This window comes from Hemicordylus capensis, chromosome 5 (assembly GCF_027244095.1).
Source record: "Hemicordylus capensis ecotype Gifberg chromosome 5, rHemCap1.1.pri, whole genome shotgun sequence".
NCBI classification, from domain to species: domain Eukaryota; kingdom Metazoa; phylum Chordata; class Lepidosauria; order Squamata; family Cordylidae; genus Hemicordylus; species Hemicordylus capensis.
This window is the reverse complement of record NC_069661.1, coordinates 169,935,938-169,952,585: the sequence shown is the minus strand read 5'-3', so window position 1 is coordinate 169,952,585 and position 16,648 is coordinate 169,935,938. Positions and strand designations below refer to the sequence as shown.

Here is a 16,648-nt window from a genome sequence, read left to right as displayed (position 1 = left end):
TAGACACCATGTGGCTGCTTCTTGTGCAGCCAAGGATAAAAGAATAAAAATCTGAGCCGAGTGCAGTGGAAGACGTTAATGGGAAGCTCTGAATCCCACCCACCCCCCACTCCCCCACCCCCCAAAGATATTTTTGTTAACTGAGCATTTGTTGGAGAGGATTTAAGGTTTTTGAAGAATTCAAGTGGACTGGACTGTTTGTAGGCCAGATTCAAATTAGAGCACTTAGGGGGGAAATATCATACAGAGGAAGATGAAAAGCCTTTGAGAAGATCAAAGGCAATACAGCTAATAGGAAAAGGAAACAGTCATGATAATAACAATGATTCTCTTTATATCAGCGTAACATTTTCCAGTGTCGTTTAAAGCTGTACCGTGTGGAGGATCATAACTTCATGGCACAATGTACCTAATGCTCTGGCCAACGTGACAAAATATCTCAGTGGAAAAAAGAGCAGCAAAGCCCATATCTCTAGCTGGGAAATGCTCGTCCCCAGTGCTACCATTATGAGCCAAAGGTACCATAGTGCTAACACCTTTCATATTATTTGACTGTTCTGCCCTTCCAATTTCCTTGTGACAGCTTAAATATATTTACTTAGTTACTGAATCCCCAGTGATTAGTTGCTAAATCATCCATTAAAGCAGGTCTCATTCTCCATGCCAGATTGTTTCAGGATTATTAGAACTTCTACTAATACACATAGAGCAAATGCTGTCAGAAACACATTAAAAACAGCAGCCATTTACCTCATGTACATAATTTAGGCTAGGCAGTATATTATGTTTATTTATGCATTGATTTTTAGTACTTCTATCCCAGCATTTCTCAAAGCTGTATAACCAAGGCAACTTTGTGGAGCTGGGAGGGAACTAAAAGAAAGTCCCCACCAGCCAATTTTGTTATGATTTATTGAAAGTCCTTGGGAAGCTAAAAGCTGGAAGAGCGTTTTCCACAGATGCTGGTAGCAGTTGTCAGAAATGAGGCCACAGTTATCCAGGGGCTTCTGACCACCTGGAGGCTCATTCACAGGCCATTCACAGAAACCCACTATACAGCAGGAGTTATAACCCTGCTTGAGATTATTAAATATATTCCATATATACTTCCTGTCAAAAATATTAGTGATGTAAAAATTTCCTAAAATATCACCAATAATAAATAACAACTGTATTTATGCAGTGCTTTAGAGAGTTCAAGCCACCTAATGGTGCAGCAGGGAAATGTCGACTAGCAAGCCAGAGGTTGCCAGTTTGAATCCCTGCTGGTAAGTTTCCCAGACTATGGGAAACACCTATATCAGGCAGCAGCAATATAGGAAGATGTTCAAAGGCATCATCTCATACTGCGAAGGAGACAGCAATGGTAACTCTGCCCCCCCCCCCATATTCTACCAAAGACAACCACAGGGCTCTGGGGTCACCAGGAGTCGACACCGACTCGACGGCACACTTTACCTTTTAGAGAGTTCAAAGCTATTCACATCAATTAGATCAGGGATTCTCAAACTTGGGTCCTCAGGTGTTATTGGACTTCAACTTCCATAATCCCCAGCCTCAGTGGCCTTTGGTTGGGGATTATGGGAGTTGAAGTCCAATAACACCTGAGGACCCAAGTTTGAGAATCACTGAATTAGATAAATAATCCTTACAACAACCCTGTAATGCTTCCCCATATTGTAGGCAGAGGACTGAGACTGAAAGTTGGCTGTAGTGTTTGCCTAAAAACCCCTAATACGTTCAAGGCAAAAGCAAGATTTGGGACAGGTTCACAGCTAAGGATGCAATTCCATGCATGGGATTTACCCAGTAGAATCAATGAGACTTACTTTCAGGTAACCATGCTTAGGATTGAGCATTTGTCTCTTATCCACTATGATATACTAGCTCTCACTAATTACAATATGTAGATTATTAATTACAATATGTAGATTATGACAGCCAGAAGAATGAACAGATGGATAATTTCTCTGAATTGTCTAGAAACTGCTTGGTTAAGGGATAGTGCCACAACTCTCCAGTAATTTATCTGTTCTGGTTCTATTTTGCATACGTTTACGCTCTCTGACATATCTCCCCTGCTTGCTTTGAGGACTAATTTACACTTTGTGAATAGAGCATTAAAGTGAATCTGAAAGGAGACAGGATGTAAGAAAGAACCATTAAAGACAGTGAGAATCTATAGAGCTCCTACAAATGGTTATCATTCAGTGTCATCTGATTTATACAGAGAAATGGGGAATTGTTCCCTTGATAATATTATGCAGTTGCCTTCTCAAGGAATTTATAAATGAAGGAACTAACTTGAGGCAGATCAGCTGTTAATGCTAGAACAGTAATATACTAACTGAACTATAAATAAGTTATTAAAATAAATAACTCAGGGCACAGCATATCCTGTGGCTCTAGAAACCTTATTTACAATTTGTTTCATAGAAGAATGATCTGGTGGGTTTTGGTTTTGTTTGGGGGGAAAACAGTGAATTTTCTATGCCTAAGAAAATTATGTTAGTAAAATATTGATACTAATTTCTGGTATTTACATATTGTAGAGTAGAAGGAGCATTGTATGGCTTCATAAAATTACAGAGATAAAAAGGAACATTAAAAACCACCTAAACAAACCTTCACCATTCATTACATCAGAATCCTGAACAATTTGTGCTAGGTGATGACAGACCCCCATCTTTGTGGGTGGAGAAACAGTTGTAACTATTGGATTCAAGACTAACCATGACTACAGTTCAGGAACTATTTTATCCAGAGTCTAATTTGTGCAGTGTTATTTTTCAGCTAAATTATATAATACAATATTTCACAAGTGTGTGTGTGTGTGTGTGTGTGTGTGTGTGTGTGTGTGTAAAATCCCCGTTTTCTCTAAACATGAATAGTATGAATGGTATGGATGTTTTGGTTCAGCTAGAATACCCTGAATGTATTGCATAGTCAGGATGAAGACTATTGCATAGTCTCTGTGAAGAACCTGGATGCAGGTGGCTGTTGATTGCTAGACCTTGGCCAAATTTGGACACAATAGGAAACCGCAGGTCCCTTCACTTCTGGTTTCCCAAACCACACATTTGAATTGAGGAAACCAGAGTTAAGGGCGATAAGGGACCCACGGTTTCCCTCCCCAAACTCCATTCTGAACCTTTGGTCAGAGTGGAGTTTCACTGCCAGCATTACATACTAACACTCGCACCACAGTCTTGGCCACATGGAACCAGAGTTGAGGAAGGAAGCTCCTCCCTCACTCTGGCCTGATTGGATGTGCAGGCTGTCCTTCTGTCAAGAAAGAGGCATGCACAGCCAGCTCCCACACCTCTCTGCGATCTTGCTGACTGCAAAGAGACAGCTCTCTGGAACATCCAAATTCAGATGGGCGATCAGGGGAGGCACATGGAACCGTGTGTTCACTGGACTCATGGTTCCACGTTACATCTGAATTTGGCCCTTGACTCAGGCCTAAGGAAGACTGCACATTGCATGTGCTGCAGCAAAGGCTAAACTAAGGCTGCCTGCTGCACCATCATAAACCAGTTAAGTTGGTGACTCATGATGGTGTCCTCAGGCCTCAATATGTAACTAGGTGAAGCACAGTAGGGTTGCATTTTGGACCCTTTCAGGAATCCCATTTATAAAGTTGTCAAGCTAAGCCAGATTGATATGAGTCTCTCCTTCTGAAGACTATGGCTTGTATTAAAAAAAAACCTGGTAGCGGTGCTTCACTCACAGAATAAAGTGAAACACCTTCCTGTCGCCTCTCCAAACTACCACTCCAGTTGCAGGTCCAAGCTAAGGCTGCCTGGTGTATACCATCTGAGGACTGGGGGAGCATCAGGAGTAGCATTATGCAAAGCATGTGGGGTTGTAAATGGCAGGAGGATTCATTGAAATTATACCTCCCTGAATGAGGAGAAGTACTGTTCCATTTACACCAACCCTCTGCATCATCCAAACCCCCAAAGTCCCCCTGACTAATTCTGTTGTCCCAACTGAATTCAAGGAAAGAGGGAATTCAAGGAAAGCAAATGTGTGCTTTCTGGAAATAACAGTGGGCCATAATTTCAAACACCATAAAATAACATAAATAAAATGACAACCATACATGATTCATCAGAGATTTAGAAGATGTTATCTATTGTCTTAAACTTAGACTAAGCACGTCCCTATGAAATTTTGAAATATCAAGGCAGATTTGGAAGCAGACATGATTAAGGTCTCTGGTGATCACCAAATTAAGGTCTCTGTTGCGGTTTAACATTTTGTCTCTTTCATTCCCACCTGACCATGTCTGACAAAAGGGAAGGATTCATCAGGGTTAATAATGCATGCCTCCTTTTGTAGTGAAGGAGAAATGGATTGATGTTTACTCAGGCAAACATTTTCATATTAGAAGCTGGGGCTTATCTTATATCAAATCCTTTGCTGAAGAGGCTTATTGTTTAATTATAAAGCTGAATATTGAGTCCTTAACTCTAGTAATCAGATTCCAGTGAGAAATACTAGGATATTGTGCTTGATTCCCCCCACCCCAGCCCAGTATTATACATCATATTGTGTAGCTGGGGGAAGGCTGTTTTCTGAGAAGGCTTCTAATTCTGCTTCTTTAGAGCACAGAGACTTTTAATGTTCAACTTGTTACTGACCACTTTGCACTTTACCTCCTTTGGTTGCATCCAGTAACACAGCTCAAACAGTTGTTCCATTGATTAGCCAATGCTCATATTATAGAATCAATTTGGTTTTTTCCTGTGCTACTTAATCCAGATTTAAGCCAGCCCTTGCCACCATCACACAGAAAGAAAGAAAGAAAGAAAGAAAGAAAGAAAGAAAGAAAGAAAGAAAGAAAGAAAGAAAGAAAGAAAGGGAGAACTTAAAAAGTTACCAGGAAACTGTGAATTCTGCTTTCTCTCTCTCTGTATAGGTATTATTCCAAAACTCCAATATGAACTACTAACTGAATTAAGGTTTTAAACTTATGCTTCTGTTTTATAGCTGCTTCCAACATACCCACAAAGAAAACTTACGTATTCTTAACTAAAGGCTTATTCAGCAACAACTTCATTTTTTCCCTTCTCCTTTCCCTCCCTTTTTCTTTCTGACTTCACTCCCCACTCCCACCACACTCTCTTCAGGATCTCCACTGGGACAAACATCCAAACAACAAAACACAAACTAGAAAATACAACTCATCCCTCCCCTTTATAAAAACCAAAATTGATATAAATTAAAACTTAATAACAAAGTCTTGAAGTCTTTTAGGTGGTCATGCACACTTCTCCTAAGTCTTGGGTTCTCCAGCACAGGAGCTGTTTGTTCTTCTGGTACCGAGGATTGTCCATCACTTTCATCAGCCTTGTCTGTGAGGTCAAAACTAAAGGCAAGATCAAATTCCTCTTCAGTTCCTCTCTTGAGACTAGACTCCTTTCCTTCTTGTCTCATGCTGGAAAGTCTCGAATGGTTCCATATGACAGAATCTCCTCAGATTTTGATTATTTGTTTTGTAGGGATGTATGAGCTGGCTTGACCTTGAGCTGGCTTGAGCTTGAACTGGTTCGGTTTGAGGGCTCGACCTCAAACCAAACTGAGCCTGGTTTGGCTTGAGGTTGAGCTGAACCCGCCCCCCCCAAGACCAGTTCAGGACCAATTTGAGGGTGTCATACACATTAGACTTAGTTTTTTTAGAAGTTGGACTCACTGCCATTGTCGGGTTGCCTAGCCCCAGGGGTGCTGCTGCATCCATGGGTTGTGTGTGTCTCTGGCAGCTTCCCCTCCCCCCACTGGACCCCTCTCAGTCTCCTATGGGCTGTTTTGGCCCATATGACCCACATATGACCCACACACATATGTGGTGGCCTCAAAATGGCCACTGTGCACTCACAGAGGACCAAAATGGGCCAAAATGGCCCATTGGAGACCAAGCGGAGACTGGTGAGTGAGAGGTGAGGCCACTGGAGATCCCCCTGTATGGCCGCAGCAGCATCCCCGGGACTGCCAAACCCAGTGGCGAGTCTGACTTTCTCCCCACTAATTCTAACATGTCTGGCAACCCTGAACCTGGCCCAAACCAGTTTGAATTCTAATCGAGCTGGGCCCCAAATTCGGGGGTGCCAAAACTGCACGTGCCCAGTCCCTCTGATTGGATGCATCTAAGTACTAAAAAGCTAAAATCATATGGGTTGTCAATGGAAAATCTTCTCCCTCTGGGCTATGATAATGCTATGGTGAACCTTAAGAGGCATATTATTGATATGGGACACCAGACAGATTTAAGCCATGCACCAAGCCTCGCAAGACTTGGAGCTACCAGGCCCTCACAAAAACCAGCTAAATACCTGTATGACCTGATCTATCCAGCACACAGAAGAGCACTGACATTGGCTCGGCTGGATGTGCTGCCCTCTGCAGTACTAGAGAGTAGAGAGTAGGTATAGGAGAGTTCCCTATTTGGAGAGACTGTGCCCTTGTGGAAATGGGAATATTGACACAGTTGGCCATGTGCTTCTATATTGTTCTTTCTATCATGAGCTGCATTCCAAATATATTGCTCCTATCATTCTTAGATACCCTGACAATTTGAATGAATTTTATATAAACTTATTTCTTTCTGATAAACAAACATATGTCTTGCACTCAGTAGCCAGATTCTGTACGGCTGCAATTAAATTCTGCTCATGGTGTGTCAGAAACGGTCAATTTTAATCTTCCCTCCTTTTCCTTTCTTTTTAATTTTGTTTTATCCTATACTTTTTAATCTCAATCTTCTATGTAACAGATTCTACATGTGTATATGCATGTGTGTATTTATATTGATATCTACCCTCAAGGTTTCTTTTATTTGATCTGGATTGTGTATTTGATAAAAATTGCAATAAACTGAACTGAACATTCCCAGTTCGGTTTGAGTCTGGTTTGGACTCAAACCAGACTAGGAAAACTGGTTTTGTTGACATCCCTATTGTTTTGGTCCAGAATATCGGAAACATCCCTTTTTCACTTTATAAGACAGCTGCACTTGAACAAACTACAAAGTCCCCCACCTGAAATGTTTGGTGTTTCACACCCTGTTTCTGGTCTACATACAGTTTATATTTTTTGTTGCTTCTCTCTTGTCCGATCACAAATCTCTGCCTCCTCAGTTGTTGCTATTGTGTCAGTTTGTTGGTAGTTTTGCGCACTCTCAGTAGTTCAAAAGATGATTTTCAAATATAAAATGAGGAGTAGTTTGATAAGCAATTAGAACTGCATGGATTGCCTCTTTCTAGGGCTGTTGTTTCATAGTAGCCAGTTGTAAACTTTCACTAATCTATTCATTCTTTTCGCTAAGCCATTCCCCCAAGGATGGTATAATGAAAGAGTCTTGTGTTTTATCCCATGGTTTTGCAAGTACTGCTCCATTTCAAATGAGGTAAGTTATGCTGCATTGTCAGTCACTTGTTCATTAGGAAGACCTTCCCTCACAAAAACTGCAGACATTAACTGGATCACCTTGTTTGTAGTAATGTTGTAAGCAAATGAAACTTTTGGCCGCCTGGAATAGTAATTCACCATCACTATGACAAATTTTGTTTTGCAGATTGGTTATCAAAAGGCCCCATTCTAACCAGAGTAAATTTTCCCCAGGGACCACTGGGATACTCTATGGCAGTCAAGGGAGTGGTAAAGTTATCTGCAATTTGTCACATACGGCACAAGCCATACAGTGCCGGATTACATTTTCAATTTGTTTGTCTATACCTGGCCACCAAATACTTTCTCTGATTTGCATTTAGTCAAGCTCATGCCCAGGTGACCTTTGTGGGCAATTTTGATCACTTTAGCTTGTAAAGAGGTTGGTACTGATGAAGAAAAATTCCACTATCCCCTTTCACCTGGTTGTGTTACCTACAGAAGCCCTAAAGGTCACAAGTTTCTGTACCCTGCTGTTACAGGGCCCCTTTCCTGCCCCACCCCCGACTAGAGATAAGTACCTCTTGACTATACCTTGCCCTGCCTGACTAGAGATAAACACAGCTAAAGCTGATTGGTGCAATATTGCTGGTTTCTGCCTTGTAACCTTATCTACCAATGGGTAAGCTTTATTCTGCTTGTACTAGTATGATTGGTGTATACCATGAAATATTGGCCTCTGATAGGCTCTGTACTCAATCCTATAGCCTGAATGTAAACAGTATAAAAGACTCTTGCCAAAAGCCTGAGGGGGTGCTCACTTCTTGAAAGAGACACACACGGCATGTTGTGATAAATAAAAGCTTGAACCTGATGGATGGTGATGGCCTCTGCTCATTAAACAAACTCAGAATTCCCAGAATCTCTCCATCAGCACCACCAAATGATCAGTCCTCAGCAGCAGTTCATTAAGAAGCAATAGCTCACTTGCTACATGCATGTATTGTTGAAGATGTTCAAGTACCTTGTTTTTGCAAGGCCCACCATTAGTTATGTAAGGCTTAAGTTCAGTAAGCACTGGATCAGCACTGAGAGTTGCTTCCCGTTCAGAAGACATGATCACTCCATGAGTGGATAGAGCTATTGTGCAACTACTACTCCTTCATCCTAATCTTCTGGGAACTCCTCTTGGCCTGGAAGTGGAAGTCAAGATATACAATATGCAGTTGTATTCCAAAGGCCTGGAAGATATTCCACTTGGAAAATCAAAATCCATAAGTCTGGTGATCTATTTGGCTATTCTTGGGGTTGCTCGACTGGATCCCCGAGTAGTAAATAAAGCAAATAGGGGTTATAGGCTGACCATAAAGTGAATTTTCTGCTTCACAAGTAAGTCAAGAAATGACTCACCTGCCAGAAACATGCTTGAGTTTCTTTTTCAATTACAGAATACATCTTCTCTGAAGCAGTAAACACTCTGGAAGCAAAGGCAACTCTAACTTCCCTGCCCCCTTTTTGCTGGGTCAAGACAGCACCCAAACCATGAAAAACCTTGAAGTATGCATCCCCGTTATATGCTACATTCTTTTTCAAAAGAAGATGCAATGGAACAACTTTGGAGGTAAATTGTCTATTAAATTTAAAGTAATACCCAAAGACTCCTAGAAATGAGCAAAATGCATCCTTGTTGTGTGGCTCTGGTGCTTCCCAAATAGCTTTCACCAAGTCTGCTTTGGAATGTATGCTCTAAGATACAGTATTGTGTGTCCCAAATACATCACTGAGTTTATGCAAAACATTTCTATGGATAGTAAGCATGTTTTCTCCAAATTATCTTAAGACATCTGTTAGTTTAGCATTGTGTTCCTCAATGCTTTTACAATACACTAAAATGTTATCCTGAAAGTAAGAGATGCCATCCGTAGTCCGAAAAATTGCATGCATCATTCTTTGAAATACTGAAGCTGTGGAGGCTAATCCAAAGGGCAGTCTTTCGCATTAAAAATGTCTCCTTGGAGTAATGAATAGGGATGTGTGAGCTGGTTTGAATTCAAACTGGCTCAACATTAAACGGGCCCAGTTCAAGGGCTTGAAATTGAGCTGGCCTTGAACCAAACCTGCCCCGGTTTGGCTCGATCTGGGTTCTGACTGTTTATATATATTTTTAATGAACTCACAACCTCCAAGGGTCCTGCCGCAGCAACAGGTAGGTCTCCAGAGGTTCTCTCTCCTGCTGCTGGCCTCCCCCGATCTCGTAAAGAACAGTTTGGGGTGGTTTTTGGCCCATTTTGGACCTCCGTGTAGTTGCAGAGGCCATTTTGAAGGCCGCCACACATGCACAATGGAAAACTGTGTGACCAGGGTCACCAGCGGAGGCTGGTGGGGGGAGTGGGGACCTTTGGAGAATCCCCGCGGCAGCATCCCCAGAGCTGGAGAGTTTATTTTAAAAAATAATAGTCGGAACCCTGAACTGACTTGAACTGAACCGGGCAAACCAGTTTTCTGCATACCCCAAGTAATGAAGGCTGTGTATTTATGGGAACTTTTGAGCAGAGGAACTTGAAGATAGGCCAAAGGCAAGTCCAAAGTTGTGAACACTGAGGCCTCTTTCAGAGTAAGTAGCATTTCATTGATATTGGATAATGCATGGAATCCACTACCATTTTGTAGTTCACATCTCTATGCACATTCAAAGTGTACCATTTGATATCCACACAAGAACAATGGGAGAGACCCATTCTGATGAATCAACAGGCTCGATGAGGTCAGCATGCTGCAGTCTTAAGATCTCCTCTCTAAGTAGTAAGTGTAATGCTATGGGTCCATTCCTCACTTTGTGTTGTATAGGTATTGCATTTGCCTTCATCTGAATGTTTTGTTTGAAATGTATGGCAGTGCCAGGAGTATCAGGGGGAAAGACCTGCGAGAATATCAGCATATAGATGCTTCATTATCTGTAATGTGGGTTTTGTGCTGTTCCATGCTGGGTTGAACACAATCCGTAGATCTTTCTGATGTTGCCAGCCGAATATTGAGACTCCTTTTTTTGACATGCACTTTTGACATGCTCCTTTTTTTGACATGCACTTTCACTTCTGCAGTACATCCTCTTTCACCCAGCGTTATGTCTCTGTGGGGCTATTCTCACGATCAGCGAAAATTGGGCTAGGAGAGCCTAGCCCGATTTTTGCTGATCGAAACCACTAGGCTTGCAGGCGAGCCCGGTGGCTTACAAGCGACTAGCCCACTTTTGTAGCCCTCCCCTTAGACCGGGTTTGCAGAGCAAGCGCTCCGCAAACCCAGGCTTCCAGATCATGAGTAGCCACGGCATGGCTCCATGCCACTGCTACTCACGCGGATACCCCCAGTGGGTAGGTGAAAAGCTGCCTACCGGCTCCGGGGGTCTCGCCAGCATGCCCTGTGCACTTGCGCAGGGCATGCTGGAGCTTCCGAGGGCCGATCGGCCCCTGCCCCCCCGCCCCCGCTGGCTCTGTCACAGAGCCGGCAATTGTGTGGGCGGCCAATCCGGCCACCCAGGGCTCCCTCCCTGCTCATGTGCCACGAAAGCAGGCTTAGCCCACTCTCCCCATGTATTCACAAAAACTGGGTCTCACTGATTGTGAGACTCAGTTCTGTGTCTTTTTGGGCTGGGGTCTGGGACATTAAAAGTCTCTGTGCTCTATAGAAGCAGAGTTAGAAGCCTTCTCAGAAAATAGCCTTTCCCCAGCTACACAATATGATGTATAATACCGGGGTGGGGTGGGGGGTCTGAGGACAATGTCCTCTTTTTTGTGCCTGTTGCAAATGACCTCTTGTGCAGGACAGTGAGCAAAATTGGCTTTGTGGGCAAAGTCTCCACATCAGTAGCATTGGTAGCGCCTCCTTTCGTGTCCTGCCACATTCTCGGGCAGTGCCATATGAGAAGATTGAGTTTGGAAGGATTTGGACTGAACAGTTTGTTTTTCAGGAGACTGGGTTTGGGGTATCAAAGACAGGATTTTCGAAGGCATGTTTCTGCTTCAATAGCATTTTTTCCACACAGTTTGGAGCAGTTTGTTTTCATAACAACCTGATTCCTGATAATTTCATCAGTTAAGTCAGCAAACTCACAGGTTACACTTGAGGCACGCAATGCTGTGGCGTATCCATCGATAGTTTCACCAGGCAGTTGGGATTTAGAATAGAACTTGTAATGTTCAGCAATTACATTCAAAGTAGGGTTGAAATGATCATCTAAGGCTTGAAGAACAGCTTCATAAGAATTGGCATCCCCTTCAAGGTGGGGATGCAAGATTTTGGGGATGCAAGGTTGCAAGATTTCTTTGCAAGGAAAGGGCAAATGATTATATACTCTCCCGGCTTTCAGGAACCAGGCAATAAGCAATATACCCTTCTGCTTTGCTGGCGTAAAATCAGGGCTCTGTATGGTTAGGAGGTAATTGCAGAAATAGGACAACCATTGTTTCAAGGGAAGATCAGGTTCTCCTTGGGTGGACAAGGTGGTGGTGGTTTCTGAGCCATGATGCAATGGGCATCCAGTCAACAGCAGAGTTCAGAACTGATAAGGAAAAAGTACCTTAGGGTTATGTAGGTCAGGATGCTGGAGAAACAAGCAGCAGCAGCAACAGTAAAATATAGCAGTTCTGGAATATAGGGCCAGCAATGCAAAGAAATGAGTTGGCAGGAAAATTCACACGCTTTGCAAGCTCATACACTTAGCTGGTTTAAAATCTCATCACCAAATGTTTTATAGCTGCTCCCCTCATAAACCTATGTAGTTTTAACTATAGGTTTATTCAGCAATAACTCCATTTTCTCCTCCTGCTTTTCCTACCTTTTCCTTTCTGACTCCACCCCCGACACTCTCTACAGGATCCCCACTGGGACAAACATCCCAACAACAAAACACCAAAGATAACTAGATAGAATACAACAGCTTCATGTTGATTATTGCATTTGACCTTTGAGTAGACTGCCCATGAAACTTGTGTGCTTTTTTTTTTTAAGAAAACATTTACTCTAGAGATTATTTTTGTAGTTCAGCATGTATTTCAGAGTCGATATTATTCTATAGTAATTGGCTGTACCTGTGTTGTTTCTGTCAGGGCTCCTGGCACCCAGAAATTCAGTAGTTGATGCACACATTGCTTCTTCTTTCCATGCTGGTAACACTGCATGCCTTGAATTTCTGTTCCTTAAAACTTCAACCTGCAGCACTTAACCCTGTAGGTTTTCTGTCTGGAAAAGGTGACAAGGACATGTTCTGTGGGTAGGGTTATGTCCCTGTGCTAAAGTAAATATTTGAAGGATGCCCTTTTGCTACCATTGAGACCCCTTTCTTGGATTCTACCCGCCACTGCTTCAGCGCAACAGAGCCTAGGACTCAGCTGCAGCTGAGTGTTCAGCCAACTTGGGCCCTGATGAAGAAAGATTGCTATTTCCATTGTCAGTGTTGAGAAATGCCACTGCCACCATGGTAAATTTTCCCCCAATCCATCACTAGATGGAGCAATTGGGCTGGGGCTGTTCATTATAGGGCGAGGGAGAGATACCGGCTGCCAGCACAGCTGCTGAAGAGTTCTCCAGTACCCTGCCATTGTTGCTACTACGGTTAGGCCCAACAAGGGCTTGGAGATGCCTTACCTTGGCAGTGGTGGCCAAGTATTGAGAAATGCCACTGTCACCAAGGTAAATTCCCCCCAAATCCATCACTGGATGCAGCAACTAGGCTAGGGCAGTGGTGGAGCAGCAGAGTGCATATAATATAAATGCCCCTGGCCTGAACCTTGCACCACTGTCTGCATGCAGAAGGGTGGGGGTGTTGAATTATAGGGAATGAATGATGGTGGCTGCCAAGGAGTGCTCTAGACCCTGTCACTACAGTAGGGCCCCACAAGGGTTGGGGAAAGGCTTACCTTAGCTGCAGTGGCGATAGTAGCAGCCTGGAGCTCTCGTTGACTGCTTTGAGAACTTTTGTTGAAAAGCAGTGTATAAATATTTGTAATAATAATTTGGTAGCAGTGGTTTTCCTCCTATAAATTAATGCATTGCCCCACTCCCTTTCCAGTGTCTTGATTTTACTGTCCACCTACTGCTATGCGGCCCCACAAAGCCTTAGTTGGGGATTCCTATGAGTCTGGCACTATGGTGGGCTGTTATATTTTTTCAGCCCTGCAAAGTCCATGCTTATATGAGAGAGAGATCTGCAAGTATTACAGGAAATAAATTTGTTTAATGTTTTAATCACAGTATGGAGTTATATTCCTAATGAGAAATGAAATATTTTAATGCCATTTTTGGAAGGGCAGTATATAAATCAAATAAATAGTTAATTAATAATTAATAAATATATAAATAGAAGCATTGTGTTTGCAATTGGTTATCATGTTACTACTGAATTAATTAAGCTGGGGGGAAGCAAGACAAGAAATTCTAAATCCTCATTCTGATTTACACTGAAGCATCTTTGTTTCATCTGAGAATGCAATAAAGAAGCTTTAAAGTTATAGCCATTTTAAAAGGGCGTTAGTGTAAATAAGAATCAGGCCACCTGGGTCCCGAGTTCTGCTTCCAAAGAAGCAAAAATAGTGGAGGAAATGCAGGGTGATTCCGCCCCCACCCCCGGTTTCTTTTAACATAGAGCTCCATAGAGGCTCAGTTTCCTCCTGGCTAATTTCCAGCAGTGCATTTGTTCTCTCAAAGGCAGATGAACCTTTAAACTAGAGAAATAACCCTGGCAAGAAGACGACGAGAAGGGAGGATTGTCGACCAGCAAAAACTGCAACTATAAAGGAACGCTTTCATGTCCACACAAGCATGTCACATCCATACCAACAAGCAAAAAGGTTTCTATTTCAGTGTGTGAATTCAGCACCCAGGGATATTTTTATCTATATGTTTCTTTATCTTTGTTGATTTTTTTATTTTTAATGATGGAAAATGCAGCTTCATTTGATGTCTGTCTAAAGCCTTTCCTAAGAGAAAAAACTTAACCCATAGACCTTGGTCTAACATCAAGAGGAAACAAGGAATCTAACAAATGCTTGGTATAAAGGCTCCAGTGTGTTTAGGAGAGGACTGACAATATGAGAAAAACACATGGATAGAAAATAAACAAGTTTTTAGGACGTATAATTGAAAGGCACACTTTACCTTCCCATTTCCCCTGAGGATATGAAACAGCATTTTGTTTTCCTGGATACAATTACTGTTGATCCAACAGGGACTCAGTCCCAGTCCATCCATTCCTTTTGCTTCAGCAGTAGCAGCTAGTTCACTCGCATCACCCCAAACATCTCAAAAAGAGGGATTGCAATGGCAGGCGTGGAATGGTCACAGTGCACAGGAAGTAAGTTCTTAACATTCTTGCATGTGAGGAAACAAATTATTTAAAGTCCAAACTACACAGTAGTTTTACTACATTGTTTTGACCACTCATGTGTTGTGCAAACAACATGTGCCGGGAGTATCTGGATTGGGACCATAGAGGGTAGGGGTGTTTTGACTCCATGATAATTCTGATCTTGACCCCCACTCCATGCTATTATTATTATTATTATTAATAATAATTCGATTTCTATACCACCCTTCCAAAAATGGCTCAGGGCGGTTTACACAGAGAAATAACAAACAAATAAGATGGAACCCTGTCCCCAAAGGGCTCACATTCTAAAAAGAAACATAAGACACACACCAGCAACAGTCACTGGAAGTACTGTGCTGGGGGTGAATAGGGCCAGTTACTCTCCCCCTGCTAAATAAAAGGTGAAAGGTGCCTCTTTGCCAGGCATGAAATATATGAGGTCAAACCACTCATTAAAAGTAATGTGTTGTTTGACCCTAATTTCAGTTTTGGATGGGTATGTTGTTCTACTGATTACAAAATTGCTAACAAAGATTCACTTGAAAGCTAGACAGATGTGATGGGCAAACACCAGGAGCCCTAGTCAGTTGTGCTGAATAGAGCAGAGTCAACTTGAGGAGTGGGTTTGGGATCATGGCAGCAGTCCTAACTCCAGATGTTGATTGGCTTTGTATGCACAGACTATGTGTGTCCAAGCACATAAATTCTCTCTGCATTATCTGGTACCTTACATAATACAGAGTATCAGATCACACATACAGAGCCTATGTGTGTCAGAACCAATCAGTGCATCGAGCTTGGGGTGGAGTGGGGACAAGAAGTATTTCACACCCGCCTTTTAGTTTGTATCTCCTCCAGAATGGAGGTGTGCGTTCACATATTGGCCAAATTTACCCCCAAGTCCCTGCGAGTTGTCGGAGAGCACTTCATATACAATTTGGGTTTTTCATCCTGTGTTAGAGTGTAGCCTGATTTTTATCCAGAATAAAAAAATCCACTTTTTGCATCAGTTTTTGGGGGGCAACTTCAAACTTGCAATAAAGCCTTGCAGAAAGCCCATGGTAAAGCCTGCTGTCTGGGAAAGCTCCTGGAGGCATGATTCCCTTTCCCTTCCCTTCCCCTTTCCATGCACTGACTCTACCCCTATGCAGAGTGTTTAAACAGAGCTAGAGAGTGCCCTTTTATTTTCAGGGTTCATTTTAATGGCCACCAGAATAATGTGGTTCCCCTGCCCCCATGCATTGTACGCCTGATCCAAGAGATGTGGAAAAATATCAGACTTGGTTCCACTTTGCATAATTGTATCTGACTGGTTAGATGACACTTGTAATAGCAGTTGGGGCATTTAATATTGCAAAAGAAAGAAAAGCTACAGCTCTTGTTATGTAAAGCTTTATCTCCTGTAATGCTGCTGAAGAGGCTGCTGGAAAGTTAATAATGACTCACAAATCAATGCCAAATACATAGTCTAGCCTTTTCCTTCTTCACAGTTTGTGGATCTGCAGACTGTAATTAAACCCTGCACTTTCTTTTAGCCTCCCAGTAGAGCACCTCATCATTCGCTGTGTTTCTTCGACACAATTACCATTTCTGTTGGCCTGCCAATATCACTCTGTCCCTCAGGAAATGGTGTGTGTACAAAAGCATAAGCTTCAGAGAATAAACTAGATCTGGAAATCTAGTATCTCTTAAAATACTACTGCTCAATATTACTCTAGAGCCCAGCAGAATACTAATACTGACTCAGTAGTGTAATGAATAATGAAATACAAATTTGCATTGTTTCAAACATTTTCCGATATCTTCAAATCATATTCATCACAGACATAACACACATTTCACAAATGAAAAGACTTTCAAGGGCCTGCACTATGAATCCTAGCTGAAAATTAC

The 16,648-nt window shown here is 42.3% G+C and overlaps 1 long non-coding RNA gene across 1 annotated transcript in view; it reads right to left on the bottom strand.

Moving 5' to 3' along the window:
* Positions 1 to 16,648, bottom strand: part of LOC128326428 (uncharacterized) — a 91,478-nt gene that overhangs the window by 49,393 nt on the left and 25,437 nt on the right. Inside the window, exon 2 of the long non-coding RNA XR_008308043.1 lies at positions 12,480 to 12,630. This is a non-coding gene — a long non-coding RNA (uncharacterized LOC128326428). The remainder of the gene's footprint in view (positions 1 to 12,479; positions 12,631 to 16,648) is intronic.